Source organism: Gracilinanus agilis, chromosome 1 (genome assembly GCF_016433145.1).
Source record: "Gracilinanus agilis isolate LMUSP501 chromosome 1, AgileGrace, whole genome shotgun sequence".
NCBI lineage: Eukaryota > Metazoa > Chordata > Mammalia > Didelphimorphia > Didelphidae > Gracilinanus > Gracilinanus agilis.
Window position 1 is genome coordinate 624,616,492 of NC_058130.1, and position 25,038 is coordinate 624,641,529.

Below are 25,038 nucleotides of genomic sequence, written 5' to 3' on the forward strand. Positions count from 1 at the left end.
AGTTGGATGTGTACTTTATTTTTAAAGATAAAATTAAAATTGTTAAAAGTAATTTTGTTTTAGAGAATAACAAAATTCATGGGATGATTTTAGCTATTTCTAAATCTTAAATACAAATCATGCTATTAATTATTCAAATTAATCCTATTGCTTTAATGGGGAAGGTATCAGCATACATTATATATATATATATATATATATATATACACACATATATATATATGTGTGTGTGTGTGTGTGTGTGTATAAAAATAGTGAATACATACACATCACTCCACCAGTTCTTCATAGAGTTTGGTTAATTATATCCATATCCATATATATATATATAAGTTTAGAAGACTAGGAGCAAATAACAGCTTTGCAATTTACTACATATCGAACCTTGGGCAAGTGACTTAAGCTTTTTGAGCCTCACTTTCCTCATATATAATAGAGTAGGTTGGACAAGATAGCCTCCATGGTCCCTTTTAGCTCTGAACCTATAAACCTTTGATCCTAATATGTTTATGAGGATTAAATGGAATAATTCATTTTATATACATGTAATTAACTAGACTATGTATATATGTGTAATATATATGTATATATGNATTTCTAAATCTTAAATACAAATCATGCTATTAATTATTCAAATTAATCCTATTGCTTTAATGGGGAAGGTATCAGCATACATTATATATATATATATATATATATATACACACATATATATATATGTGTGTGTGTGTGTGTGTACATATATGTATGGCAGATAGTTTTCCCTTTATGTTTAATTTTTAAAACACAATTATAGTCTTGCTCCTCTGACTGTAACTGCATAGTTCAGGGGATCAGCACCCACCATGGCGTCAGGCTGCAAAATTGGCCTTTCCATCCTCAATGGCGACCTGGCCTGCCTGGGGACTGAGTGCACCCGGATGCTGGATTCCGGGGCTGACTATTTGCACCTGGATGTAATGGATGGACATTTTGTTCCCAATATCACTTTTGGTCACCCTGTGGTAGAAAGCCTTCGAAAGCAGCTAGGACAAGACCCTTTCTTTGACATGCACATGATGGTTTCTAGACCAGAACAGTGGGTAAAGCCAATGGCTATAGTAGGAGTAAATCAACATACCTTTCATCTGGAAGCTACTGAGAACCCTGGAGCATTGATTAAAGACATTCGAGAAAATGGGATGAAGGTTGGTCTTGCTATTAAACCGGGCACTACGGTTGAATATTTGGCACCATGATAGGCACAATCAGATAGATATGGCCTTAGTCATGATGGTGGAACCTGGCTTTGGAGGGCAAAAGTTCATGGAAGACATGATGCCAAAGGTTCATTGGTTGAGGTGGTAGATGGTGGAGTAGGCCCAGACACAATTCACAAATGTGCAGAGGCAGGAGCTAATATGATTTTATCTGGTAGTGCTCTCATGAGGAGCGAAGACCCCAGATCTGTCATCAATCTCCTAAGAAATGTTTGTTCAGAAGCTGCTCAGAAATGCTCTCTGGATAGATGAAATTTCCAGGCAACTTTCCTCCTGTGCCCAGCCCACCTCCTCATAGACCAGATTATTCAGCCTCATTTTCACCTGGTGCACAAGAACACAAGGAGCTCAAGAATCATGCTGCTGCAGAGGTGGCGCCACTGCCTGTCCTGAGCAATTAAGTCTTCATCTTGTTGACTTCAGCATACATATAGATACGCTGAGGCCAAGAATGAAAATAGGTGCATATGTGATAATTACTAGGTTTTTAAAGAGATGGGAATTACATTTTTATGTGGACAAAAGTACAGTTTTTACTAGAAGACTTGATTTAAAAAAAAAGGAATATATTATGTTGCCTTGACTTATGGTTAAAAAAAGCAAATTTTGTCTCAGAGGCAGAAGAAAAAAAACAGCAGCTGCTAATTATAAAAGGACTAAAATGGGTAATACTGCTCCTCTTTATTCTCAAATGTTTGTGCATCATTATAAAAGGTTTGCGTTACTCACTAGCTTTCTTTAGAAAACAATTGTCTTTTTGTTTGGGGCATCAGTTGATTTTCATACATATAATTTCTTTGTGTGACTGGGTTTAGTTTCTTGAGGGGAAATCTAAGCTCAGTGCTTTTGAGTGGAATGAGATGATTCCTTTCTAAGTTTCTTTATCCCTTTCCCCTCCCACCATCTCTTTATACTTATCTTGGCTACATTTTCATGTGACTAACCACCCTACTTGTTTTCCCAGTTGACCAAATGACACAAAACATTTCCAGACCCCAACCCCTTTTTTTCCTTCCCTTTGGGCAGTAACCTACTTTGGAACTAAACTATAAGACGACTGAGGAATATGTTGTTTACAAGAGTTTATTTTTTATATACTTAAAAAACACATTTATTTCAAACTCTTTCCTGCCTATAGCAAAATATGTTCAATACTTGGACAGAAAGCCAAGTTGTCTCTTTCTCCAGATCAGAAGTATGGCCTCAGAAGACTTTCAGGTGGCTGGGTCCAAAAATACAGAAGTGTAGGACATCATTGTCTTGGAGTGTCCTCAGGTCACAAGGAAAAAGGTAGCGGGGACTATTCCAAATAACTTTAATTGACCACTTTTTAAAGAATTCATAATTTGATTATGCTAATACCAACTTAGATCTGGAATGTTTTCATTTAGTTCTGGACCTAGTGTATCCCTACATCTTACAGAGCATTCAGGTGCTTCTTGTATACTGGATCTCATTTCATTCTTCTGACACTCTTAAAGGAAACTGAACAGTTATTGTCCTCATTTTACAACTGAGGAAACCAAAGCACAGAGCAGTAAGGCAATACATGGAGGTTATCTGGATAGAGATTTGGAGTTCAGACACAATAACTTGCATTACTGGTATGATGTCAGGATCCTCTTCCAGGGTCTTTCAGAGCCCTAAATGAATGAACCTAGTTAGGAGTATGTCTGATTGACATGGTTTTATTCTTTCACCTCCAGTGGTAATAATGCAGAAGAATCCACAGATCAGAGGTCTATTTATAACTACTCTGCTTGATTAAATATTAGACAATAACTGTAATGGCTACTTCAAAGAATTAGGAGTAGAACTTTAATTATCCTCAGGGTAATGTGAATTTTTTATGTCTTTCATTATGCTTTATTTACTATAAACACTTGATGTTTGTTGAATGAATGAATAGGGTGGGGAGCCCAGGGTTTCATAGCATTATGAGGTATATTGTGTTTGGTTTTTTAAAAATAGGACTATTTTGCTTGCTCTGTGTCATTTGGGAAGCAGAAAAAGGAAGATTTTTTAAACAACAAGGATAATAAAACTTCACAAAGCAAAGTAAAAAAAAATCAAAAAACACCATTATAAAAATGTCTTTGTTGCAAAAACATCCTAAAGATTCATCCATTTTCCTAAAAACCTCTTTCAATTCTTCAAGTTTTTAAAGAGTTCACTTTTAAGAACTATCATCAGGGGGTAGCTAGGTAGCACAGCAGATAGAGAGCTAGACCTGGAGTCAGGAAGACATGGGTTCAAATCTGAACTCAGCTACTTCCTACCTACCTATGCCCTAGGTAAGTCACTTCATCCCCTTTTGTTTACTCCTTGCCCTTCTGTCTTAAGAGTTGTTATTAGGACAGAAAGTAACTTTTTGTTTTGTTTTTAATATCATCAAGGAGAGACTCATAAAGTCTTTGGCTTGTTGGGAAAGGTGGGAAAGGACATGCAGGGCTACAATCTGGTATTAAGGTGCAGTACTTGAGTAGGAACTAATTCCTAAGTGGTCAGTTCATTATTTAGTACTATCATATTATGTCAATATTTGTATCTTTACATAATCTCTAACCTCATACCTACTCCAAATAATGCAGTTAACATTAAGTCCATCACAGAAAACTAGGATTCAAATTCTGCTTTTGGCATCCACCCTCACTATCACTGACAACCTCTCACCAAAAACACACCAAAAAAAAAACCTTTCTTAAAAATAAGTTACAAAGCAATGACAGGTAGAAGATTTCCCCTGGTGACTTTCTTATTTCAATTAAATCACTGGTTTAGAACAAAAAAGCAAATATATACCTAGTTATGGAAGGTGGAAGATGGAGAAAGAGAATGAATTAGAAAATTCATTTAATGAATACTGAACTATGTTATTCTAGGTAATAATGGTAAAAGCTTAACATTTGACTTGCTCTTCAAGGTATATACTCTATATTATTTCATTTGATTCTCAGAACAACCATGCATGGGAGCTACTATAGTTATCATTATCATCCCATTTTACAGATGAGGAAGTTAAGGCTTAAATGATCAATCCTTCATCACAAAGCTGGTAAAGCAGTATGGTGTGATGTTCAGAGAATTCGGCTTTAAAGAAAAGAAAGCTCAGGTTCAATCCTCACTTGTCTTTTTTTTTAAACTCACCTTCTGTCTTAGAATTAATACTAAATATCTATTCTAATACAGAAAAGTAGTAAGGGCTAGGTAATTAGAGTTAAAGGAGTTGCCCAGGGTCACACAGCAAGGAAATGTCTGAGGTTATATTTGAATTAAGGGCTTCCTGTCTCCAGACCTGGATCTCTATCCACTGAATAACCCAGCTGCCCCCAGTAACCACTCCTTACATATATTGACCTTGTTACCATGTTAATCACTTAACTTCACAATGCCTTAGAAAATTTTCTCTACATTCTACTCAACGTACTGTACTGATCTTGAAGAAGAAGTATCTTCCCTTAGAAGTTCCCTGTAGGCATGAAATTGCAGATCTATTCCCTAATGTTCACAACAAAAGCTAGTAAATGTCAGAAGTGGCATTCAAATCCAAGTCTCTCCTAAGTCAAAATTAAGAACCCTTTCATTATGCTTTGCTATATAATTATGATGTATTTGAAGTCCCACTTTTGGAGAAATCATTGGACTGGTCAATTTTGATTAAATTGAAATAAATGCTGAGAAATAAAATGTTTGATTCAAACTTTCAAGTGATTGATTGAGCTAGCAATTTACATGATGAAAAGGGGACTTTGCATTTAATGGTAAAAAAGAGGCTATCTAGGCACAATGACTTTTTTTCTAACCTATACACAAATTCCACACCTGTTTCTTATTTCTGTCTTTAATGTACCATAATGACTTTAACTTTTATAAAGCAAGTACAGTGTGCTTGCATTAGTTCTTTGCCACCTTCTCTATAGAGCCTTCCCTCAGTTCCCATATCCCAAGTGTATCTTCTGTTCCTCTTCTCCCCTTCAACTTTTGATTTCCACCCTTGTCATAGTACTTATTCTATCCGCCTAGAACCACTGCTATTTATTTTAGTCTGTAAGCTTCCTGAGTGAGTAACTACAGGGACCAAATCTTATTATCTTTATAAACCATGAGGATCAAATCCAGTGCCTCAGGTTTACTAAATGTCTAAAGCATAAAAGAAAATAAATATTTATTGCTATTTCTTAGTTTTAAATAGACTTTATGGCAAGAGAAAGTATATGCTATTTACTTACAGATTTTTGTGTTTTATTAATCTACTAAATGTGAATCAGAAATTTGAATTCTCAGGAAATTTGCTTTTTCAATTGGACAGAAAAAGAAAAATGAACCCAGTTGCTTCTTCATAAAATGAAGGAATACTCAAGCTTTAGAAACCCAACTACTTAACCTCCTTAAGAAGTTGTAAAAGTCATCGGATCCAGCAGATGACATTTACTTGTTCAATAACATTTAGTGAAACAAATGTTAAAATATAAAAATAGTGCTAACAGGTTCACCAATACATATATCATAAATACTCCAATAGGCAAAACATATTAATTGTATAGATTTCTAAGCTAATAACTTTGTAGAGTTTACAAAAATATACATTGTAGAACTTGAGGGAGTTGAAGGAGAGAGAGAACAGTGGTTACTGTGCCAAGAAAGACATTTGATCATTAATATCTAACTGTAAAGAAGCCTTCTATTTTCAAATGAGCAATTGTATAGTTGTGATTTATTTATATGTTCCTCCAAGATGGCATCTCTTACAGCTTTCATTTAAGCAGAGGTTGGTGTAGCCATGTAAAACTCTACTTCAATCAATTTTGATCCAACAGAGACTAACTATATTCAGAGTAAAGTGTGATTCTCCAGATTTAATAGAAGAGACAAAAATCAATTCCCATTTTCTAAGTAGAAAAAGCCCACAGTGGCAGCAGGGCCATCCTTAATTACAGAGTTTCTATTAAACCTTATAAGAAATGTTAATAGCATCCAGTGATTTAACAGCTTGTCTTAAGAGGGGTTTCTAATAGTAATGCTCAGAAACTTATTCCCAATGGGGAATTTTTGGCATATCGAATATTTCTTGTTTTCAAGATTGTATTTTGTTACTAGACTAATAATTATCTGTACATATTTTTAAAACTTGATTTTTAAATTGATTCTACATGTTATTATTGTATTATTCATTTTAATTATATAATTTTAATTAACTTTAATCAAAATCTTGTTTGAAACTATTATAATAATAACCAGTATTTATATTGTGCTTTAAAGTTTGTAAAGTGCTTTCATTAGGTTATCTCATATGACCCTTGCAATAACCTTGTGAAAGAGTATTATTATTCTTTCCATTTTGTAAATGAGAAAACAAAATCTGAAGGAACTTAAGAGACCTGACTAAGTTCACATAGCTATTAAAAGTTTCAGAAAAGGGGTTTAAATTTGGGTCTTTGGGAACTCTAAATCTAGTATTCTATCCATTCCCCATTGAGCCAATTCAATGAAACTATTGAAAAGACTAGTGAAGGTCTATTTTTTGTATTATTTTATGTAATTTAAATTACTATTGTGCAGAATACCCTAGCTTCTTGCAAAAAAAATGATAGCTTCCATTTTAGTGACATTTTGATACTTATGAGATTCTTTACATAAATGATTTCACTTGACTCTCACAACAACCTTTTGAGGTGGATAGTGCATGTGTTAGGATTCCAATTCAATTCAAATAAACAAGTTTTGATTAAGCACCTTCTCTGTGCAAGGCACTTTGCTGGTCAATGAGGCTTCCAAGTCAAAATTGTCCTTGCCTTCAAACAGCCTTCCTTCTTCTAGTAGGAGATAGAGCATATTTGCAAATACATAAATTAAAAAATAATTTGACGAATGAGAAGGCACTTAAAACTAGTGGGATCAGGAAAAGATTCTAACAGCCACTTTAGGGAGTATGAGAGAGAAGAGGATGCTCAGCCATCACAAAGTAATTTAGATAGCAAAACCGGTACCAAAGTCTTCTGACTAAATCTAGTAGTCTTCCCAAAGCTCACTGTATTGTTGAATAAAATACTTCTTTTTAGATTTTCTTTTTAAAAGGTCATTAAGCAAAACAATAAATTCTTATGTAGTGCCACCTCAGTAACAATTATTACAGTTGAGTTCCTGGTGACTGCTGCCTTGGGCACAAGCTGTGGGTCTTCACTCATAAACTGTAACTCCTGAACATGTGCCAATTGACCATTAATAGTCAGTCAGAGGCGGGGCAGCTGAGTGGCTCATTGGATTGAGAGCCAGGCCCAGAGATGGGAGGTCTTAGGTTCTAATCTGACCTCAGACACTTCCTAATTGGGTAACCCTGGACAAGTCACTTCACACCCTTTACCTACCTAGCCCTTACCATTCTTCTGCCTTAGAACCAATACACAGAATTGATTTGCAGACAAAAGGTAAATATTAAAAAAAAACAGTCAGTCAGAAAACAAAAGCATTATTGAGATATGTAATGCAGAATTGCTACAAGAATCTCTTGCATTTGCAAAATCACCAGAAGCAATCTTGGCAGTTAGGGAGACAGAATGTTGACCCAGCCAGTCCCTGGTCTCACGGCCAAACTGTTGGAACTGGCACTATAAATATCCCTGCAGTACCAACTGTGGGGTCTGATTTCCTTGACCTGACTCAGACATCCAGCTATCCCCTTGGACTCCTCCTTGGGCCCCGGGAGGAAGGGAGGTGGAATGTGGAAAATTAGTTTATTTAGTCAGGCAGGACACCCTTAAACCAAGCCATTACCCTCATTTGTTAACCTGCTAGACCACTCTACATCAGGGCAGTGGAATTTATCCCTGGCTGAGGGGCTAATTCCCTCAGCCTGACCCTACCTTCTGAGACCCTCTGCCAGCACTGGCCTTCACCCTTAGCAACAGTTTCCCAGACCTTAACCCTCTTCCCTCAGCTCACCCTTGCATTTAATAAACCCTTTGGCCTTTATTCAAAGAGCTTCAGTGTTACATTTATACTATTAACAAGGGCCAGGGCTGAAGAGGGAAAGATAGCTATCCCTTGTTTCCGGAGGGGCTAAACCAGGCATTCATCTTGCTCAGGAAGTGGGTTCACTTCCTGTTGGCTTTCAATTTCTCATCAGGAGGGAGGGGCTCCTCACTTTTCACCTCAAAGGAGTTTAGAGACAATAGGGAGACTGACTGAAACATCTCAGCCCAGGCTCACACAACCCTGGCTAACTCAAATCAACCTATACTGAAGTTATAGTCTCCCTGCCTAGTAGACTCAGCTGGTACCACCTAGGCCCCTCTAATATAAGGCGATGTAATGAATAAATAATTAGGGGCTAAGAAGGCTTGTATGAACAACAGGAACAAACCATTCTCTCCATAAACTGAGAACATACTCTACCACAACTCTAGTGTCAGTGTAAAGAGTGAATGTATACAGAGTATGCAAGTAGAGAGGGGCAAACTCAGAGAACACATGGAACACTGCAGGTCACTGATGTCCTTTCCTTTCTCTTGGTGTCTTGACACTACTTTCTATGGTTTCAGCATATCTGCTAGGCATATCACTCAGTTAGATTCTCTGAGTATATTCCTCTCTGCTCCTCAAATCCCTATGAAAAGGCTGGTTTTCTTCTCAACATACTGAGCTCAGTTCCCCACTTTGCTTCTTGTCTCACTCACTGAGCCAGTTCCCTACTGGGGTGTGAAGCAGAAGGAGAGAAATCCATGATCTGTGAGACAAGGAACATTTCCATCTCAAAGACTGGGGTCTTTTCCTGTATCTAGATCTTTTCTCAATTTTTAGTCTACATTTCTTAGCAGAAATTCCTCCTTTTTTTCACTACATTAATATCTTATACCTATCTCACTGTATTTCTTTCCAGTCCTTTAATTTTTATCATTTTATCACCTGGGAATGTAGGAAACTAATGAAGGGTGTGCTGGTCAATTTTCCCCAACCATATTTATTCTAATTTAGTAGATAATCTAAACATTTTAAAGAATCAAAGGGTAGGCAAAATGAAAACTTCCTCTGATAATAATTTAAATGGAATGACATGTTTCCCATTTTGACATCTCTCATAGACATCTACTTCTTTCCACGAATGGAGCTGCCTCACTCCCATCTTATAGCACCTCATCATCTTTACCCCTAACCTAATGCAAACAGCCTCTTAGTTGGCCTTCCTACCTTAAGTCTTTCCCCATTCCAATCTATCTTTTCCTTAGCTTCCAAGGTGATCTTTCTCAATCAGGTCTGATCATGTTCTTTCCTACTCAAAAAACTCTGTTGGCTGCCTATTATCCTTAGGATAAAATATGAAAATATCTACTTACCTAAAAAACAAACAAACAACTGTATCTTCCATTTTAGAATTGATACTAAGTTTGGGTAGAGGCAGAAGATCCGTAAGGCTATACTTTGGGCCTTGTGACTTGTCCAGGATCACATAAATAGGAAATATCTGAGATCACATTTGAACCCAAGACTTTCTATTTTTAGATCTGGCTCTCAATCCACTGAGCCACACAACTGTCTCTCCTACTTGCTTTTTAAAGCTTTTTGCAATCTGGTCCTTTCCAACCTTCTAGTCTTCTTAAACATAGACCCCTTCACATTTCTTGCTAGATGATGTAAGAAATAAAATTAAAACAGAGTGATAAGTTTAAAAATATCATGGTTTCAAAGGGTTTATTGAAAGCCATTTAGAAAAATGAAGCCACGAGCCTGCTGAGTTATTTTAAAGGGACCTGCCATTACCTGTTCCTCCCATCTTCACTCCTACTCCTCAGTCACAGAGAGAGAGGGAGAGAGAGAGGGAGAGAGATAGACAGTACCAATTCAGGCACTCACTATTTAAATTTCTGTTTACGTTATTAGGTAATTGCCTACGTCATTTACATAAGCTAGGAATCATGTGAAATGTAATTTGAAAGGAGCCCTAAATATCCACAGGAAGTTTAGATCAGGGACCTCAAAATTAGTTCAAGGACTCCCAAATTTCCAGTATCACAATGGATATTCTTACTTTTCCTTGTGCAATAGAGTCCCTCTTATGACTCCATGAATTTTCATTAGATATACTGCTTATATCTGGAATGTTGTCCCTTCTCATCTCTGCTTTCTGGATTCCTTTAAGACATAGCTCCATACTGCCTTATGTAGTATGGCTTTCCTATACTTCTAGAGGGCTGATACCAACCAGCTGAGATTACTTTCCATCTAATTTGTATATACAAAATGTTCCAAACGTCTTGGGGCAATTCTAAGTTGTTAAAGCTTAAAACTTGGCCAAGAATTTTGGAATAACCATTATACTATATGTATGCACCTGTTTGCATGTTGTTACCAACGAGGTGGCAAAACAGAAATAGTGGTGGGGCCACAGTAAGGAAGACTTGATTTCACATTCAGCCGCAAATTTTTACTATGTGTGTGACCCTGGAAAAATCCCTTAACCCATATCTGCCTCAGTTTCCTCCACTGAAAATGAGGACAAAAGTAATATTTATTTTCTAATATCATAAGGATCAAATGAGATAAAATTTCTAAAGTGTTTAGTACAATACCTGGCATGTAATAGGTGTTTTATAAAGTCTTGTTTCCTTTGCTTTTCCACATTAGAACTCTTTGAAGGCAGGGACCCTGATTTTGCCTTTGTTTGTATCTTCTACATGTAGCATAGTGCCTTCCTCATACTAAGTGTTTGACAAATGCATGTTGATTATCAGACTGCTTCAGTTATTTCATGGGGATAAAGCTTCTTCAAATGAAATATTGAAAAACAAATTGAGAATTATTATATAATATGCAGAAAAAGCATTTTTCTTTGCTGAAAATCCAAAGTAAAGAAAACATAATGATAAAGTGAAAATATACAAGTAATTAAAGAGAAACAGTTGCTAGATTAAATACTATAAATTAAGCATTTAAAAATTAGAGGAGTGATAACGGCATTTAGTCAGGTTGCATATTAGGCAATGCCCAGTAAGCACACTACCTACATAAAATGTCTTGTGATCAAAGGCTACCTGCATAAGACTACACTATATTGACAAGAATTGCTAAGGAGCTAGAATTCACTTGAGGTTCCGTTTTTTCATATGAAAAAAGGGTGTTAGACTATCTGGTCTCTAAGTTTACTTTTATCTCTGAACTCAAATTGCTGTGATTCTAAGAGACTATTAATCTTGCATCATATATTAAACAAATTCTAATAACAAAAAGGAATTTTATTATCACCATATAAATGCTATCTGTCGAAAGTATAATTTTTAGAAAAAGAATTGAGATTACTGAGAAATGGACATATTTTATAGGAATGGTATTTAGGATGTTCTGTATTTTATCCCTAAAAGTTCATAACATCCTAACAAAGAATATATTAACGAATATAATTTCTAATATTTTGATAGACAATCAGCCTATTTATGTGTATAGATAGAGCAACATTTAGCAAAGAAGTAAAAAAGAAAGATGAAATTCTCATATTTTCAACACTGGGCTCATCAGTGATGACAACAGGAAAAGAAGAAGAGGTAGCATTGACCTTTAGAAGTTGGTCAACCACAGAGATTCCATTGTTAGGCATATCTGCTAAGAAAAGTACTGACAAAAAGAAAGTCTTCATAGACACCAAATATTTACAGAAGTAATATCTGTGATAACATATGATTTAAAACAAAATATATGTCCATAAATTTGGAGGATATGAAGGTAATGGAACTTTGTTGTCTTATAAGTAAAAGGGAGCATGTTAAATGCAGAGAACCATGGATAGATTTGAATGAACTGATGCAAAGTGAAATTAAAAAAAAGCTAGGAAAACAATATACATAATGACTTAAATAAATAAATAAAGAAACAAACAAAGAAGCAAATAAATAAATAAGTAGATAAGATAAGATAAGATAATTTAAATAAAGATAAGGACTACAAAACAACCTATAGTAAATGTGTGGAATTATAAATAACAAGTTTGGCCTCAAAGAAAAAAATCTGAATATACACCTCTCCTTGCTCCTTTGAAAAGGTTGGTCTGTATGTGTGTGAAACCCATAAATAACATCAGGTTTTTTTTCAATGTATTGATTAGCTTTGCCGAATGTTTTCATTTTATTTTTATAAATGGTATTGATACAGCAGGGTGTCATTGGAAATTATTTAGTCCATTGCCCCTCATTTTACAATTAAAGAAACTAAAGAGGCTTGCCCTTTAGTTTGTCATTTCTGCTGTCCCTTAATTATTCTAGTTTTTTCTATCTGTTGATTATCTCTATTCATATGTGTGTATATAATACATTATATATGTATATATTATATATGTGTATATATAACATGTGCATATAATACATCACATATGTATGTATAATATGTGTATATATAATACATTATATATTGTATAATTGTCTTCATGTGATTTCCCTCATTAGATTATAAAATCATGTGTATATAACTTTTGTTCATTGAGTCGACCTCTATCATACTGTGAGAGCCAATTGGTAATTTTCTATGTGAATATTTACACATTGAAAGTTTACAAATGCTACAAATCTAGGCTTCATTTATTGTTTTCTTGATTATAAAGCCTTAAGAACCTGATGAAGTTGATAATGGGAATTAAAATTTTAAATGTGTCATATGGGAAAGCTAGGTGGCTCAGTGGATTTAGAGCCAAAACTAGAGACAGGAGTTTCTGGATTCAAATATGACCTCAGACGCTTCCTAGCTGTGTGACCCTGGGCAAGTCACTTAATCCCCATTGCCTAGCCCTTTCCATTCTTCTGCCTTGGAACCAGAATACCTTATTGATTCAAAGAGAGAAGGTAAGAGTGTAAAAGAATGCGTCGCATACATTTTTGGCACACCTATCCATTTATCCATCATAAACTGGATCTTAACATCATATTTTTCATGATTTCCTTACATAATTTATTATCTAGTTTTTAATCTATAACACGTTCCCCAAATATTTCCAATATTTTCTCAATTTTAGTTTATGATATATTATAGTAAATATTTAAGATTATAATGTAATCAAGTACATCTATATTGTCCTTAATAATACAGTTGACTTAATGGACAACTCACTTCCATTTTATGACTGTCACTTTCCATCTCTGTCCATATTTCTCCATTCCTTTTTTCTTTTTTCAATTTTGTTCCTTTTTTTCCACTTTCTTTTTTCCCTTTCTTGGCTTTACTGTAAAACTGAATTTTAAAAATATTTTATCTACTTATTAATTTTTTTTTAATTTTGAGTCATTTATTTAAAAATAATCCAATATTTTATGCTGCTTCTTTGTTTTTTTTTTTTGTTTTGAGCCTAAGACTTCTTATTTTGCCCAAATTGAAAGTACAGCAGCTACTACTACAGTCTGACTGCACAAATGATTGACATAGAAGCTTTAACACATACCATGGTCCAGTTTACCCCTCCTTAGAAACCCCACTGGCTCCATGTTCCTGGAAGCTTACTATATTGGTGCTGGATTTAATGTGAATTCCTGATTGGTTTTAGCCTAACTGTAGCTCAGAGCTCCCAAACTCAAGAAATCCAACCATTTCAATCTTCCCTAGTAGAAGGGATTATGAGTATGCACCACCACTCACAACTTTATACTTCTACAGTATATATGCCAAAATGAACTAGGGCTTGGATCTTACTGGAAACTAGATACTGCTTCCATACTTTGCTGGCAAACATTCTCTCCACCATCAATCTCTTTCTCTCTGTTCACAATATAGCATTTTGATTAAGATCTTTATAACCTTTGATCCAGGCTATTGCTATAGCCTTCACCTAATTGGCATTATTTACCTAAATGATAGCCTAATATTTACAAAATTGGTATCTTAACCTCCATCTAAATGGTGTCCCCGATCCCAGTCTTTCTCACCATCAAATTTATATTCCACAACAAATCGATACTTCCAAAATACAGGTCTGACCAAATTACTTCCCTTCTCCAAAACCTTAAGTGCCTCCCTACTACCTCTAAGATAAAATTAAAAAAAAATAATCTTTATGTCAGTTAGCCACCTCCACAATCAGGGATCCTACGTGACTTTCCAGACATTTCATATGAGCTCCTTTCATGGATTTTCCTGCCATTGAAACTAGTCCAGTAGCTGGTCTTCATATAAGAAATATCATTCCCAATCTGCAAACCTTTGCATAGATTGTCCCTTATATTTGGAATGGATTTCTCTTTACTTCTACACACATATATATATATATATATATNAATGATAGCCTAATATTTACAAAATTGGTATCTTAACCTCCATCTAAATGGTGTCCCCGATCCCAGTCTTTCTCACCATCAAATTTATATTCCACAACAAATCGATACTTCCAAAATACAGGTCTGACCAAATTACTTCCCTTCTCCAAAACCTTAAGTGCCTCCCTACTACCTCTAAGATAAAATTAAAAAAAAATAATCTTTATGTCAGTTAGCCACCTCCACAATCAGGGATCCTACGTGACTTTCCAGACATTTCATATGAGCTCCTTTCATGGATTTTCCTGCCATTGAAACTAGTCCAGTAGCTGGTCTTCATATAAGAAATATCATTCCCAATCTGCAAACCTTTGCATAGATTGTCCCTTATATTTGGAATGGATTTCTCTTTACTTCTACATATATATATATATATATATTTTAATATTTAGTTTCCATGAAAGCACAGCTTATCTGTTACTTCCAAAGTCAGGCTTTTTCATTCCTCCAGTTTTCAGTGCTCTTGACCTCTTGTAATTATTTTGTGTTTGTATTCCTTTGTGTTTAATTATCAGTGTACATGCTCTATATCTTCATTGAAATATAAGTTCCTTGAAGAAAGAGATATTTACATTTTTGATTCACACTGTATATATAAGATACTTTAAACATATTTGTTTAATTATTTTTGAAATGGAACATTGGAATATTCTTTTTTTCCTACACACTCCAAAAGGAAGGCCTCTTCCTTTAAAGTAGTATGTCACCTCCTCATTCCTAACTCATCACTCAATGAATCTAAACTAATAAATAAGCTAGCACTTATTAAATACCTGCAATGTGCCAGACACTGTGCCGACTCACCGAATGATCACATACTCAGGGAGTGGTGGGGAAGAAGAAACAAGAAGAAAAATTAATATTGCCTCTATTTTCCCCCAAAAATCTAGGAGTATTCATTTACATTGGATGCACAACAAACAAAAGTCACAGAATCAAATTTTAAAAAATCTCAAAAGTCATTTAATTTAAATTGTACCACTTTCAATATCCCCCTAAAATCATACTGTCTCAGCTTGAAACCATATTACATTCTGGAATGTGTACAATTGTTAAAAATTTCTATTTTACCAAAACTAAATTAGCCTCTTTTCAACTTCCACCCAATATTCCTATTTTGGCCATTTGGGAATCAAACAAGCAAAATCTTTTCTATTTTCTTCATGAAAGTCCATCAAACAGGAGAAGAGAGCTATCATGCCCCATCTTACCATGTTTTCTTTAAGCTAAACATCTCAAAGACACTCCAATTATCTTGTATAATTTTCAATTCAGTTGAATAAATATTAACCAACTAGAATGGGTAAGGTACAAGCCTAGATGCTGAGATCTGAAACAAAAAAAGAAACAGTCCTTGTTCTCAAGGAGCTTGTATTCTAAAGGGGAGATACAACACATATATAGAAGAAGAAAGAAGGAAGGAAGGAGGAAGAGGAAAAGGAGAAATAGTCATAGAAGAGTAGTAGCTGACATCACAGTGCTTGAAAGTTTCCAAATTTATTTATATCTATTTATATATATGCATATGTATATAATTTTATTTAATACTTACAAGATAGGTGCTATTATCCCCATTTTACAAATGAAGAAACTAACGCTAAAAGAGGTGTAGCTTGCGCAGTCCAACAACTAATGTTTACAGTAGTATTACAAATCTTCCTGACTCCTAGTCTGACACTTTAATTATTATACCACCTAGCTTTCTCAGTATATTTAATATATATGTTTTCCTAAATGCAAAGTAATAGATGTGTCCAAATATATACAAAACCATACAATGTAGTTTCAAAGGAATAATATTCCTAACAACTAGGTAATCAGAAAAGTATAATGTAAGCATGGCACCTGGGTTATGCTTTAAATGAGAGCTGTTATTCAAGGTAATGGATGGAGATACAGAAGCGTCTTCCAAACATTAGAGATTCAACCACCAATTGTAGTCAATCTACTTTAGAGAGTGTCTGTCCCCAAGTGAAACACATTTCTAACAATTCTGACCAGTCAAGTAGAGCAGGAAGAAATCATCTCTATATCTTGGACAATGCTTCTTAATTAAATTGGAGACTACACATGTACAAACAAAATTTAAAATAGCAATCAAGTAAAAATCTTAGATTGAAATTATTCTGTTTTGCACAGCAATTAATCATATATGTTCACTTTTGTGACTTTAATTAGTGTCACTTCTATACAGAATCAAACTCATAATTTGTCTTTTCTTTTTGTTAGTTCTTCAGTACAAAATGTAAAAACAGTGGCAACATCTACTCTTTGCCAATTAGTTTAATCTTCAACATAGAATCCATTCTACCAATACAAAATTTCCTAGAGTAGAATTCCTAGTTGCTAATGTTCTCTCATCAGAGTCCAGGACTAACCCTATGCTTTCAATCTGATTTCCTTCCTGACAACAATAAATTAGAATGGGGGAGGGAGGTAGGGGTTATAGTATGACAAGAAAGCTTTGTACATCCAATAAAATTTTTATCTCTCCTAGGATCAGTTCTATTATCTTAAATTGTGCCAGAAAAATGAGTAACACGGTCTTTATTATGATCCTATTCCTTGGTAATTTCACAAGAGATAAAAGAAATTCAAAAAGAGCACAGGATTCATTATCCATACTTCCTTACCAACCATTCTTTTACTAAATACCTATTATATCCAGTGGTCTCTGCTTAGTCCTCACATTTCTAGACATCTCTGCAGTTTCTGGCATTGCTATCCAAACCTTTTTCTTGGACATTCTCCTCCACTGACTTCAATGATCTTCTTGTCTTGGTGCTTTTCAAATTTTTCAGACTTTCCACAATAGCCTCTGTTAGTTCATCATCTATTTCCTGCACTCAAGTTTAGAATATTACTTATGGCTCTTTTCTTTTCATTCAGTCTATTCCATTCATGCTTATGGGTTCAAAATAGGCATTATAAAATGCTCTAGAAATCTATGTATCCAACCCCAATCTATTTTGAAAATTCTAGTCTCATATCTCCAACTGCCTGATGAATATATACTTTGAAAAATCACAGAGGAAAGACTATTTTATTTAAGGAAAAGAAAAAATAAGTTCTTTATTATCCTGATTTGTGCCTGTTCACATTAATTTTCTCATTGGCCTTTAGCAGATTTCCCCCTCTTCCTGCCCTAACATACAATGTCATTTTTTTTTTTTGCAAAATAGACAATGGTGCAAACTTATTAATTAAAATCAGAATTTCAACTTTTGTGGGCAATTTTATGTCATAGACAACACATAACTGAGGAATGGAAGGCTATTTTTAACCTTAATAAACAAGTGAAATGGTATAATTGCTTCTAATGTGCACTCACGCATTTTTGAAAACTGCTAGTGCTGATCTGAAGTCTCGAGACATGTCTGTTCTAAATGCCCATGTTAAAAATCTAACTGTGATTATTATATGACATTCATGAACATTGGATTTTAGCTTATTCTTCTAATGTTATTCACATTTGGAAGATATTGAAATCCTTTAAAACTAGGAGGTTTTGAGTCTTCTTCCTTTTGGATGCAGATATTGATATGCTCCCACAGCTGCTATTGGAGTAAAGGTCAATTTCTTACCATTTCCATTATGCATAAATGAACAAGTAATTCCTCAAATGCTACTGATATCTACACTACTTTCTGGCAGACTGAGTTATGCATTTGTAATTTGGGTATCTGTTCCAGTCTCTGAGGAAAACTTAATGGCCTTGAATTCAATAAAACAGAATTGCCATAACAAAATCTTAGCCCTCCTTATCTCACACTATTACCAATGCTATACCTAGGACAAGGCATACAGTAGCTAAGGAGCCATTCAAAGAAGTAAAAGAATAGAGAGAAAGACCTCACTTCACCTTGCTCTGAGTTCCCTCCTCCTCTCTAACTTCTAAATTTCTTGAACAAAATCTACATATGACTCTTCACTTCCTATCAAATAAAAATCTTAGCCTGGTATTCAACGTCTTTCTTTTGCCAAGCAAAGTGGCTTACTCATGATTTGGCAAAGAAGTCTAAATATCCTTTTCATTTTGAGATGATTTTGAATTAAATTCTTTATCTCTTCCTGTTGGGTTTATTAATTATAATATAAAGGGAAATATTTTATGAATTTATTTTGTATACTGATTCTTTTCTGAAATTGTTTTAACAAATGTTTAGTTAAAACTAAAGTCTTTTAGATGAACTGGATCTGTAAAAAATATTTTTGTTCATCTTTTTTTCTACAATGTCTTTATCTCATCAAATTACAATAGCCACCATTTTTAGGATGACATCAGATAAATAATAAAAATAAATATCCTTGCTTTACCTTGGATCTTCTTTGAAAGTCCTCTAGCATTTCTTCATTCCATGTAATTGTAGCTCTTAATTTTAAATAGATGCTTTTTACCATAATGAGAAAAAGTCAATTTATTTTTATGTTCTTTAAGTTTTACTATATATACATATATGTATACAGGTAGCATATTTTCTTGAGGGCTTTTTTGCATCTATTGATATAATCATTTGATTTACATATTTTAAATGGGCAATTATGATATTCTTGGTATAAATCCAAACTGGCTATACTCTTTGTTAAATATGTTGCTCTACTGGGTTTGCTAATACTTTTTTCAGTTTTTTACATGTTTTTTAAATTAAATGTTGTTCTATGATTTTCTTTTTCTACATTGTTCTTATAGATTTTGAGTATAAAGAAATAAATAGCAGGATGTCATCTTCCTCTTTGCAAGCAAATTATCTAATATTGTAATTGTTCACTTATCATTTAGCCTGTCAGTTGCCCTGGATGGAATGTTGACAGTGGCATGTGCCATGTGCCAGGTGCCAACTGACAGGATTCCCTAAGCCAAACATGGCAATGCTAAAACTTGCATTACACATTTAATCAATGTATATCCACCTCCATCTTGCATAACTTATTTTTCTGATACTAAGTTGTTGAGTTCTCTATTTCTTGTCTTGTCAATCTGGCTATTTAACATTTTTGCAGATATTCATCTATTCCATTTGTTAGTTTTGTTGGAATACAATTAGGCAAAAAGCTTTAACAATTCCCTCTTATTTGCTGATTTTTTAAAAATTTAGCTTCTCAGTTTTTAAGAAATCAATTTAACCAAGCAATTATATAAAAGTCCAAATACTTTCCATCTTTTGCTCTTTCTTAAAACACTACTTCAAGCCTTGGAATACACTACTAATAGCCAAATAGCAATTCTATATGAAAAGGCAAATTATATGCTAAAATAAAATATAAAATAATTAATTTTACATTCTTTTTAATTCACATGAATATTAGGAGATACAGTCTTACATGTAAGCATAGAACCACTAAATTTTAGAAGTGTCAAAAGACAATATTACCTAATCCAGTGGTATCAAACTGAAATGTAAGTGGATGCATGAGACCACATTGAGGTAAAAAAGCCTGAATTCCCATCCTCTATCTTGTATTGTAATTTTAATTGTTTTGCTCAACATTTTCCAACTATATTTTAATTTGGTTCAGGCAGCAGTTGGGAGTTTTGTCACCCTGATCTTAACCCGTCTGATCTGGTACAACCATATCTTTGTATTGATATGAATCAGAAAAGTAAAAAGACTCGTCTCAATTACTGAATGGATTAATAGCAAGTAGATGGTATTGGAGACCATCTCCTGACTAATAAATAGTACAATGCTATTTATTATACAGAAATAAATTGTTTTCCATCAATTCTCTCATTTTTAGTCAGGTTTACATCTGCTTTCTATCATACAGCACTTGAAAAATTTTTCCCTGATAGTAGACTGTACTATTGTTCAACAAGCAGTGCTCTCAGCTCATGATGCTTATTATCTTAATGGACAATTACTGATCTCCAGCTGATTTCTCAATCATTACTGTTAATAGAAAGGTTTTGTTATTGCCATAACAAGCAACCCTTGAGTAGCAAATGGAGCAACCACATTTTATTTTATTTTCACTGGAAACTTTCCCCAGCATTGTTGCACCCTAATAAAAAGCAATTTCTACAAACATTAAGGAACATATTAGCAATAGCACAAATGTGAAATTCAAATGCTGAGTAAATATAAAGCAGCATTGAGTTTTTAATGAGAAAATTCAGAATATATATTGACAGTGTCCCAGTAAAGAAAAGAAAATGAAATGAATAAGGAATGCTGAAATCATAGTTATATGCAAAAGTTAAAAGGTAGGCTCAATATAAACTTCCTAACAACTGGAGCTCTCTTTTCACATGTGTAATGAGCTGCCTCAAAAGGTTTTCCTCATTGCTAGAGGTTTTCAAACCAAGCCAGGATGTTGTGGAGGTAATTTCTAGTCAGGTACAGTGTGGTCTCTTTAACTTCCATCCAGATGAAGAATTCTATGAATCTTTAGAACTCTTTCTCAGTTTTAAGGACATAACCAAAAAAACTTTTTGTAAACATTCAGAGTTACGCTAAACTGAAAAAACAAATTTCCGGTGAGAAATTTTAACTTTTGAAAGTTCTCTCTGTCTCTGTCTCTGTCTGTCCTTCAGACAGTACAATATTACTGAAATTACTTCAGTCCTTATTCTTCTTATCTTTATTTTGAGTGCAAGTTATTTTTATATATCTTATCAGTAGATAATTCTATATAGTTCTTTGCATGCTGTCTACCTCATTAGACTGTGAGTTCTTAAAGAACAGTTTTTTTTGGCCTTTCTCTGTATCCCAAGTGTTTAACACAATATTTGGCAAATAGCAGATACTTAAAAAACACTTACTGACTTGATTGAGCTTCAGTGGAATTTTATGTCCCTTACAAATGGCATAGAAAATGTCTACCCTTGTTAATAAAACAAAATATTTTTATTCTTATTTTCTTAACTAGATAATTAGCTACCACTAATGATCATTATTGTGATAATTCTAGTGGACAAATCGACTCATGAAGATAATCTAATAAGGAATAGAAGTTCTGTAATGTGCAACAGTAGATATAAATAAATGAAATCACAGATCTTTCAAATACTGGGAAATTATTTTCTTAGAATTACATATTCATAATAATAATTACTTAAAGCCAGATAGTACAAATAAAAATATCTTAAATGATTAAGAGAAATTTATTTATTCAAAAAATAAAACTGGAAGAAACCTAAAAATTAATTTAACCCAAAGCACTAATTTTACAAAGAAACTGACCAGTAAAGAAGCTTCTTCCTCACTATTTTAAGAATTTTGAATTAGGAAAAATTACTTGAATTTCCCCCAAAATTCAAATAAATGAGTTTTTGAATATTATGAAAAATTCAATTTCTAGGTTGTTTGAAATATTATGCAGAGATTTTGAATTCACTCAAATTTTTTTAGAATATAGAGTAGAGAAAATCATAAATTCAGTAGTAGGAAGGTCCTCACAGGTCATTAAGTTCAAGTCCTTTATTTTACAGAGAAGAAACATTAAAGGCACAAAACATAAAGTGTCTTGGCCAAGACTATACAGTATCAGAAATTCTCTAATGCTAAATTCAGCATTCCATGGACAGCAAAGTGAGTTTGGAGTCAGGAAGATTTAAGTTGAAATAAAATTTCAGACACTTCTTAGCAATATAATATGGGCCACTTAACCTCTCTTTGCCTCAGTTTCCTTAACTGTAAAGTGGGGATGAAAATAATAGCACCTACCTATGAGGGTTGTTATGAAGATTAAATGAGTTTTTTATAAATACTTAGTAGAGTATCTGACATATAGTAGGTGCTTAATAAATTATTGTTCCATTCCGTTGCTTTCTTCCTGCTACACACCATAATCTGACTTTAATTTGAAAAAAAATCAAAGTTTTACATTGTTTTATGTTACCTATTATGTTTATTCACTGCAACAAAAAATGATGCATCAGACATCCAGTTTTCTATCCATTCTTCTCCCTTCTAAAAAGATTACTATATATTCACTGTTGGTTCCTGTTAATTTCTATATCGTATTGTAAAATCACTGTTTTTACTTTTACCTTTCATGTTTCCTTTGTTATCTTTTCCTCACAAAAAGATGTTGTCTATATTATTTTTGTAACTTTATTCTTTTTTACTTGAAAAAAATATAGTCTTAGGAATTGCAATTTTTCCTCAAGTGATTTTTTTCAGTTTTTATTCAATAAACATTGATTGTGCTCTTTATATATTAAACAGAGTGACACTGGCATATGTGCTTAATAAATAGCAAGATGAACTTCATGTTAGGCACTGAAAAGCATAGACGAATTGGCTTTGAAGTTTGTCTTAAAGTTCTTGCTGTTATTTAAGAGTATCAGAACAGCTCCAAACACTGGCACTGACTCTTCTGCTCCCTATGCATCAATATATTCGTTGGCCACACCAAAACATCCACTGATCAAAAGACTCTCTGAAAGAAATATAATTGTGTAGGAGGACAATAACATATATAATACCTTACTTTTTATTTATTTTTTCAAATAAAGTATATTTTCTTTCCCTTCCACTTCCCTACTCCACTGGATATTTTACTTTTTTAAGATGTATATAATCTTTCTTGTACATTTTATATTTTAATCATCTTTTCTCAATCCATCCTTCTGATTGATCATTATTGTATTGACCTATTTGGAGAAGAGAAATATGGAAAGTATACCTTTTCCGTGCAAGTTTTTCAAGTGATGTTTGCCACTCAGTAGGTCAATAAGTATTTATTAAACCTTTACTCTGTGTCAGAGGCTGTGTTAAAAATTAAGGACACAAAGAAATGCAAAAAAATAAACAAACAAAAAAACAAACAAAAAAGCACTCTTCCTGCCCTCAGAGATTTCACATTCTAATGGGAGATAAAAAATGCAAAACAAAAAACAAAAAACAAAAAACATAAACAAAAAACTCTGGACCTGTAAGATATAAATAGTATAATAGATGTAATATCAGAGGGAAACCATTAGCAGAGGATGACCAGGTTTATTAAAGCTAGACTAAACAAGACTAGGTATAAACTTTGTACATGCAATGGATTCAAAAATAGGAAAAACTCTATGCCCTCAAGTAACTTATTAAGTGGGATAAAAGGATTAAATATACAATCTAGTATGCTACCATGAATATGTGAGGAGGCAATGTAGAATTCCATACAAAAATGCTCTAGAAAACCAGAGAAAGAATTGAAGAGAGACCATTTTTAGTTGGAAGTATAGATCAACTTAAGAAAAGAGGTGACATCTCATTAGCTTTGCTTAATTCTAGGTATTGTGGGCTACCTAATCAAATATATGAAAGCAGTAAACAGAGTTTATGTAGTAATACAGCTTGAAAGGAAAGAATATTACATGAAGAACAGGATCTTGAAGTAAGGCTAGAAAAGTACTACAGAATAGTAGAATAAAAGCTGAAAAGGTTTACAGTGATAAAGTCAAGTCATATTAGGGGAGGCCTTCTAATCTAAATCTAAAGAGTTTCTATATTCTTTCATATGCATCAGAAAGGCACTGAAAATTTTGAGTGGGAAGAACATGATCACATCTGTGAGGAAATGTAAATTTCCTAAAAATTAATAAATCTCTTTCCATATATAGATTTATCTATCTGGCTGGCTGGCTATCTATCTATCTATACATACATATATAATATGTATATTAATATGTGTGTACACATATATGCACACAAAAATGCAATTTATAATGTCCAAAGCAGTTAAAGAAGATTTGGTTGATTCAGGTGCCTATTTCACACATATATACAGGCATGCTTACTGTGTAAATTTCTCAAATGTGGACACCACAAAAATCTCTTAGTCAAGTCTTAGACCTACATGTAGAATGGACTAGGGTATATTATTTGTGACTTTCACCCATCCAAACTCCACATATATTTAGTGGAACACAGCATAGTAGAAAGATCAATAACAGCATCGGAATTTTCAGAAACAAATTCTAGCTCAGCCACTTTCTGGGTGAATTTGGTTTGTCAATATGTCAAATGGTGTCTTACTACCTAGCTCAGAGTGCTGTTGTAAATGATCGAATGAGAATTAATGTAAAGAAATTTCTAACCATTACATGAGTTCTAGACAGATATGGAATATTATGATGACATTCAAATCTTTTACACTCTTAGTTCTTTACTCATAACCCTGAAAAATCTCAATCTGCAGTTTACTTTTGAACACTTATTCCAATGATTCTTTGCCAGTTTAGAATCATTTTTCCCCTCTTAGGTTTATTTGCAGGTTGTCTCATGTTATCTTCAATTACTAAATATCTGGTATATGTATTCTTGTAAAAATAGTCCATTTGTTTTTTGTGCCTGATGTCTTATTTCAGCAATTATTAGTCCATTTAATACATAAAAATTAATATAATCTGAATTATTTTCATAGAAAAGTCTCAGCCTAAAAGGAGATTTAGGTTCTGAAGTCAGTGCATAAGATTATTTTTTGAGTTTAGTCAAAATTAACCATGAAAAACCTCTTAAATCATTAATCAATCATGGGATAATATTTTATATAGTGGTAATTGG

At 33.6% G+C, this 25,038-nt stretch overlaps 1 pseudogene; it reads left to right on the forward strand.

The window, feature by feature from the left end:
• Positions 1 to 845: 845 nt before the first annotated feature.
• Positions 846 to 1,511, forward strand: LOC123231872 (annotated as a pseudogene).
• Positions 1,512 to 25,038: the final 23,527 nt, after the last annotated feature.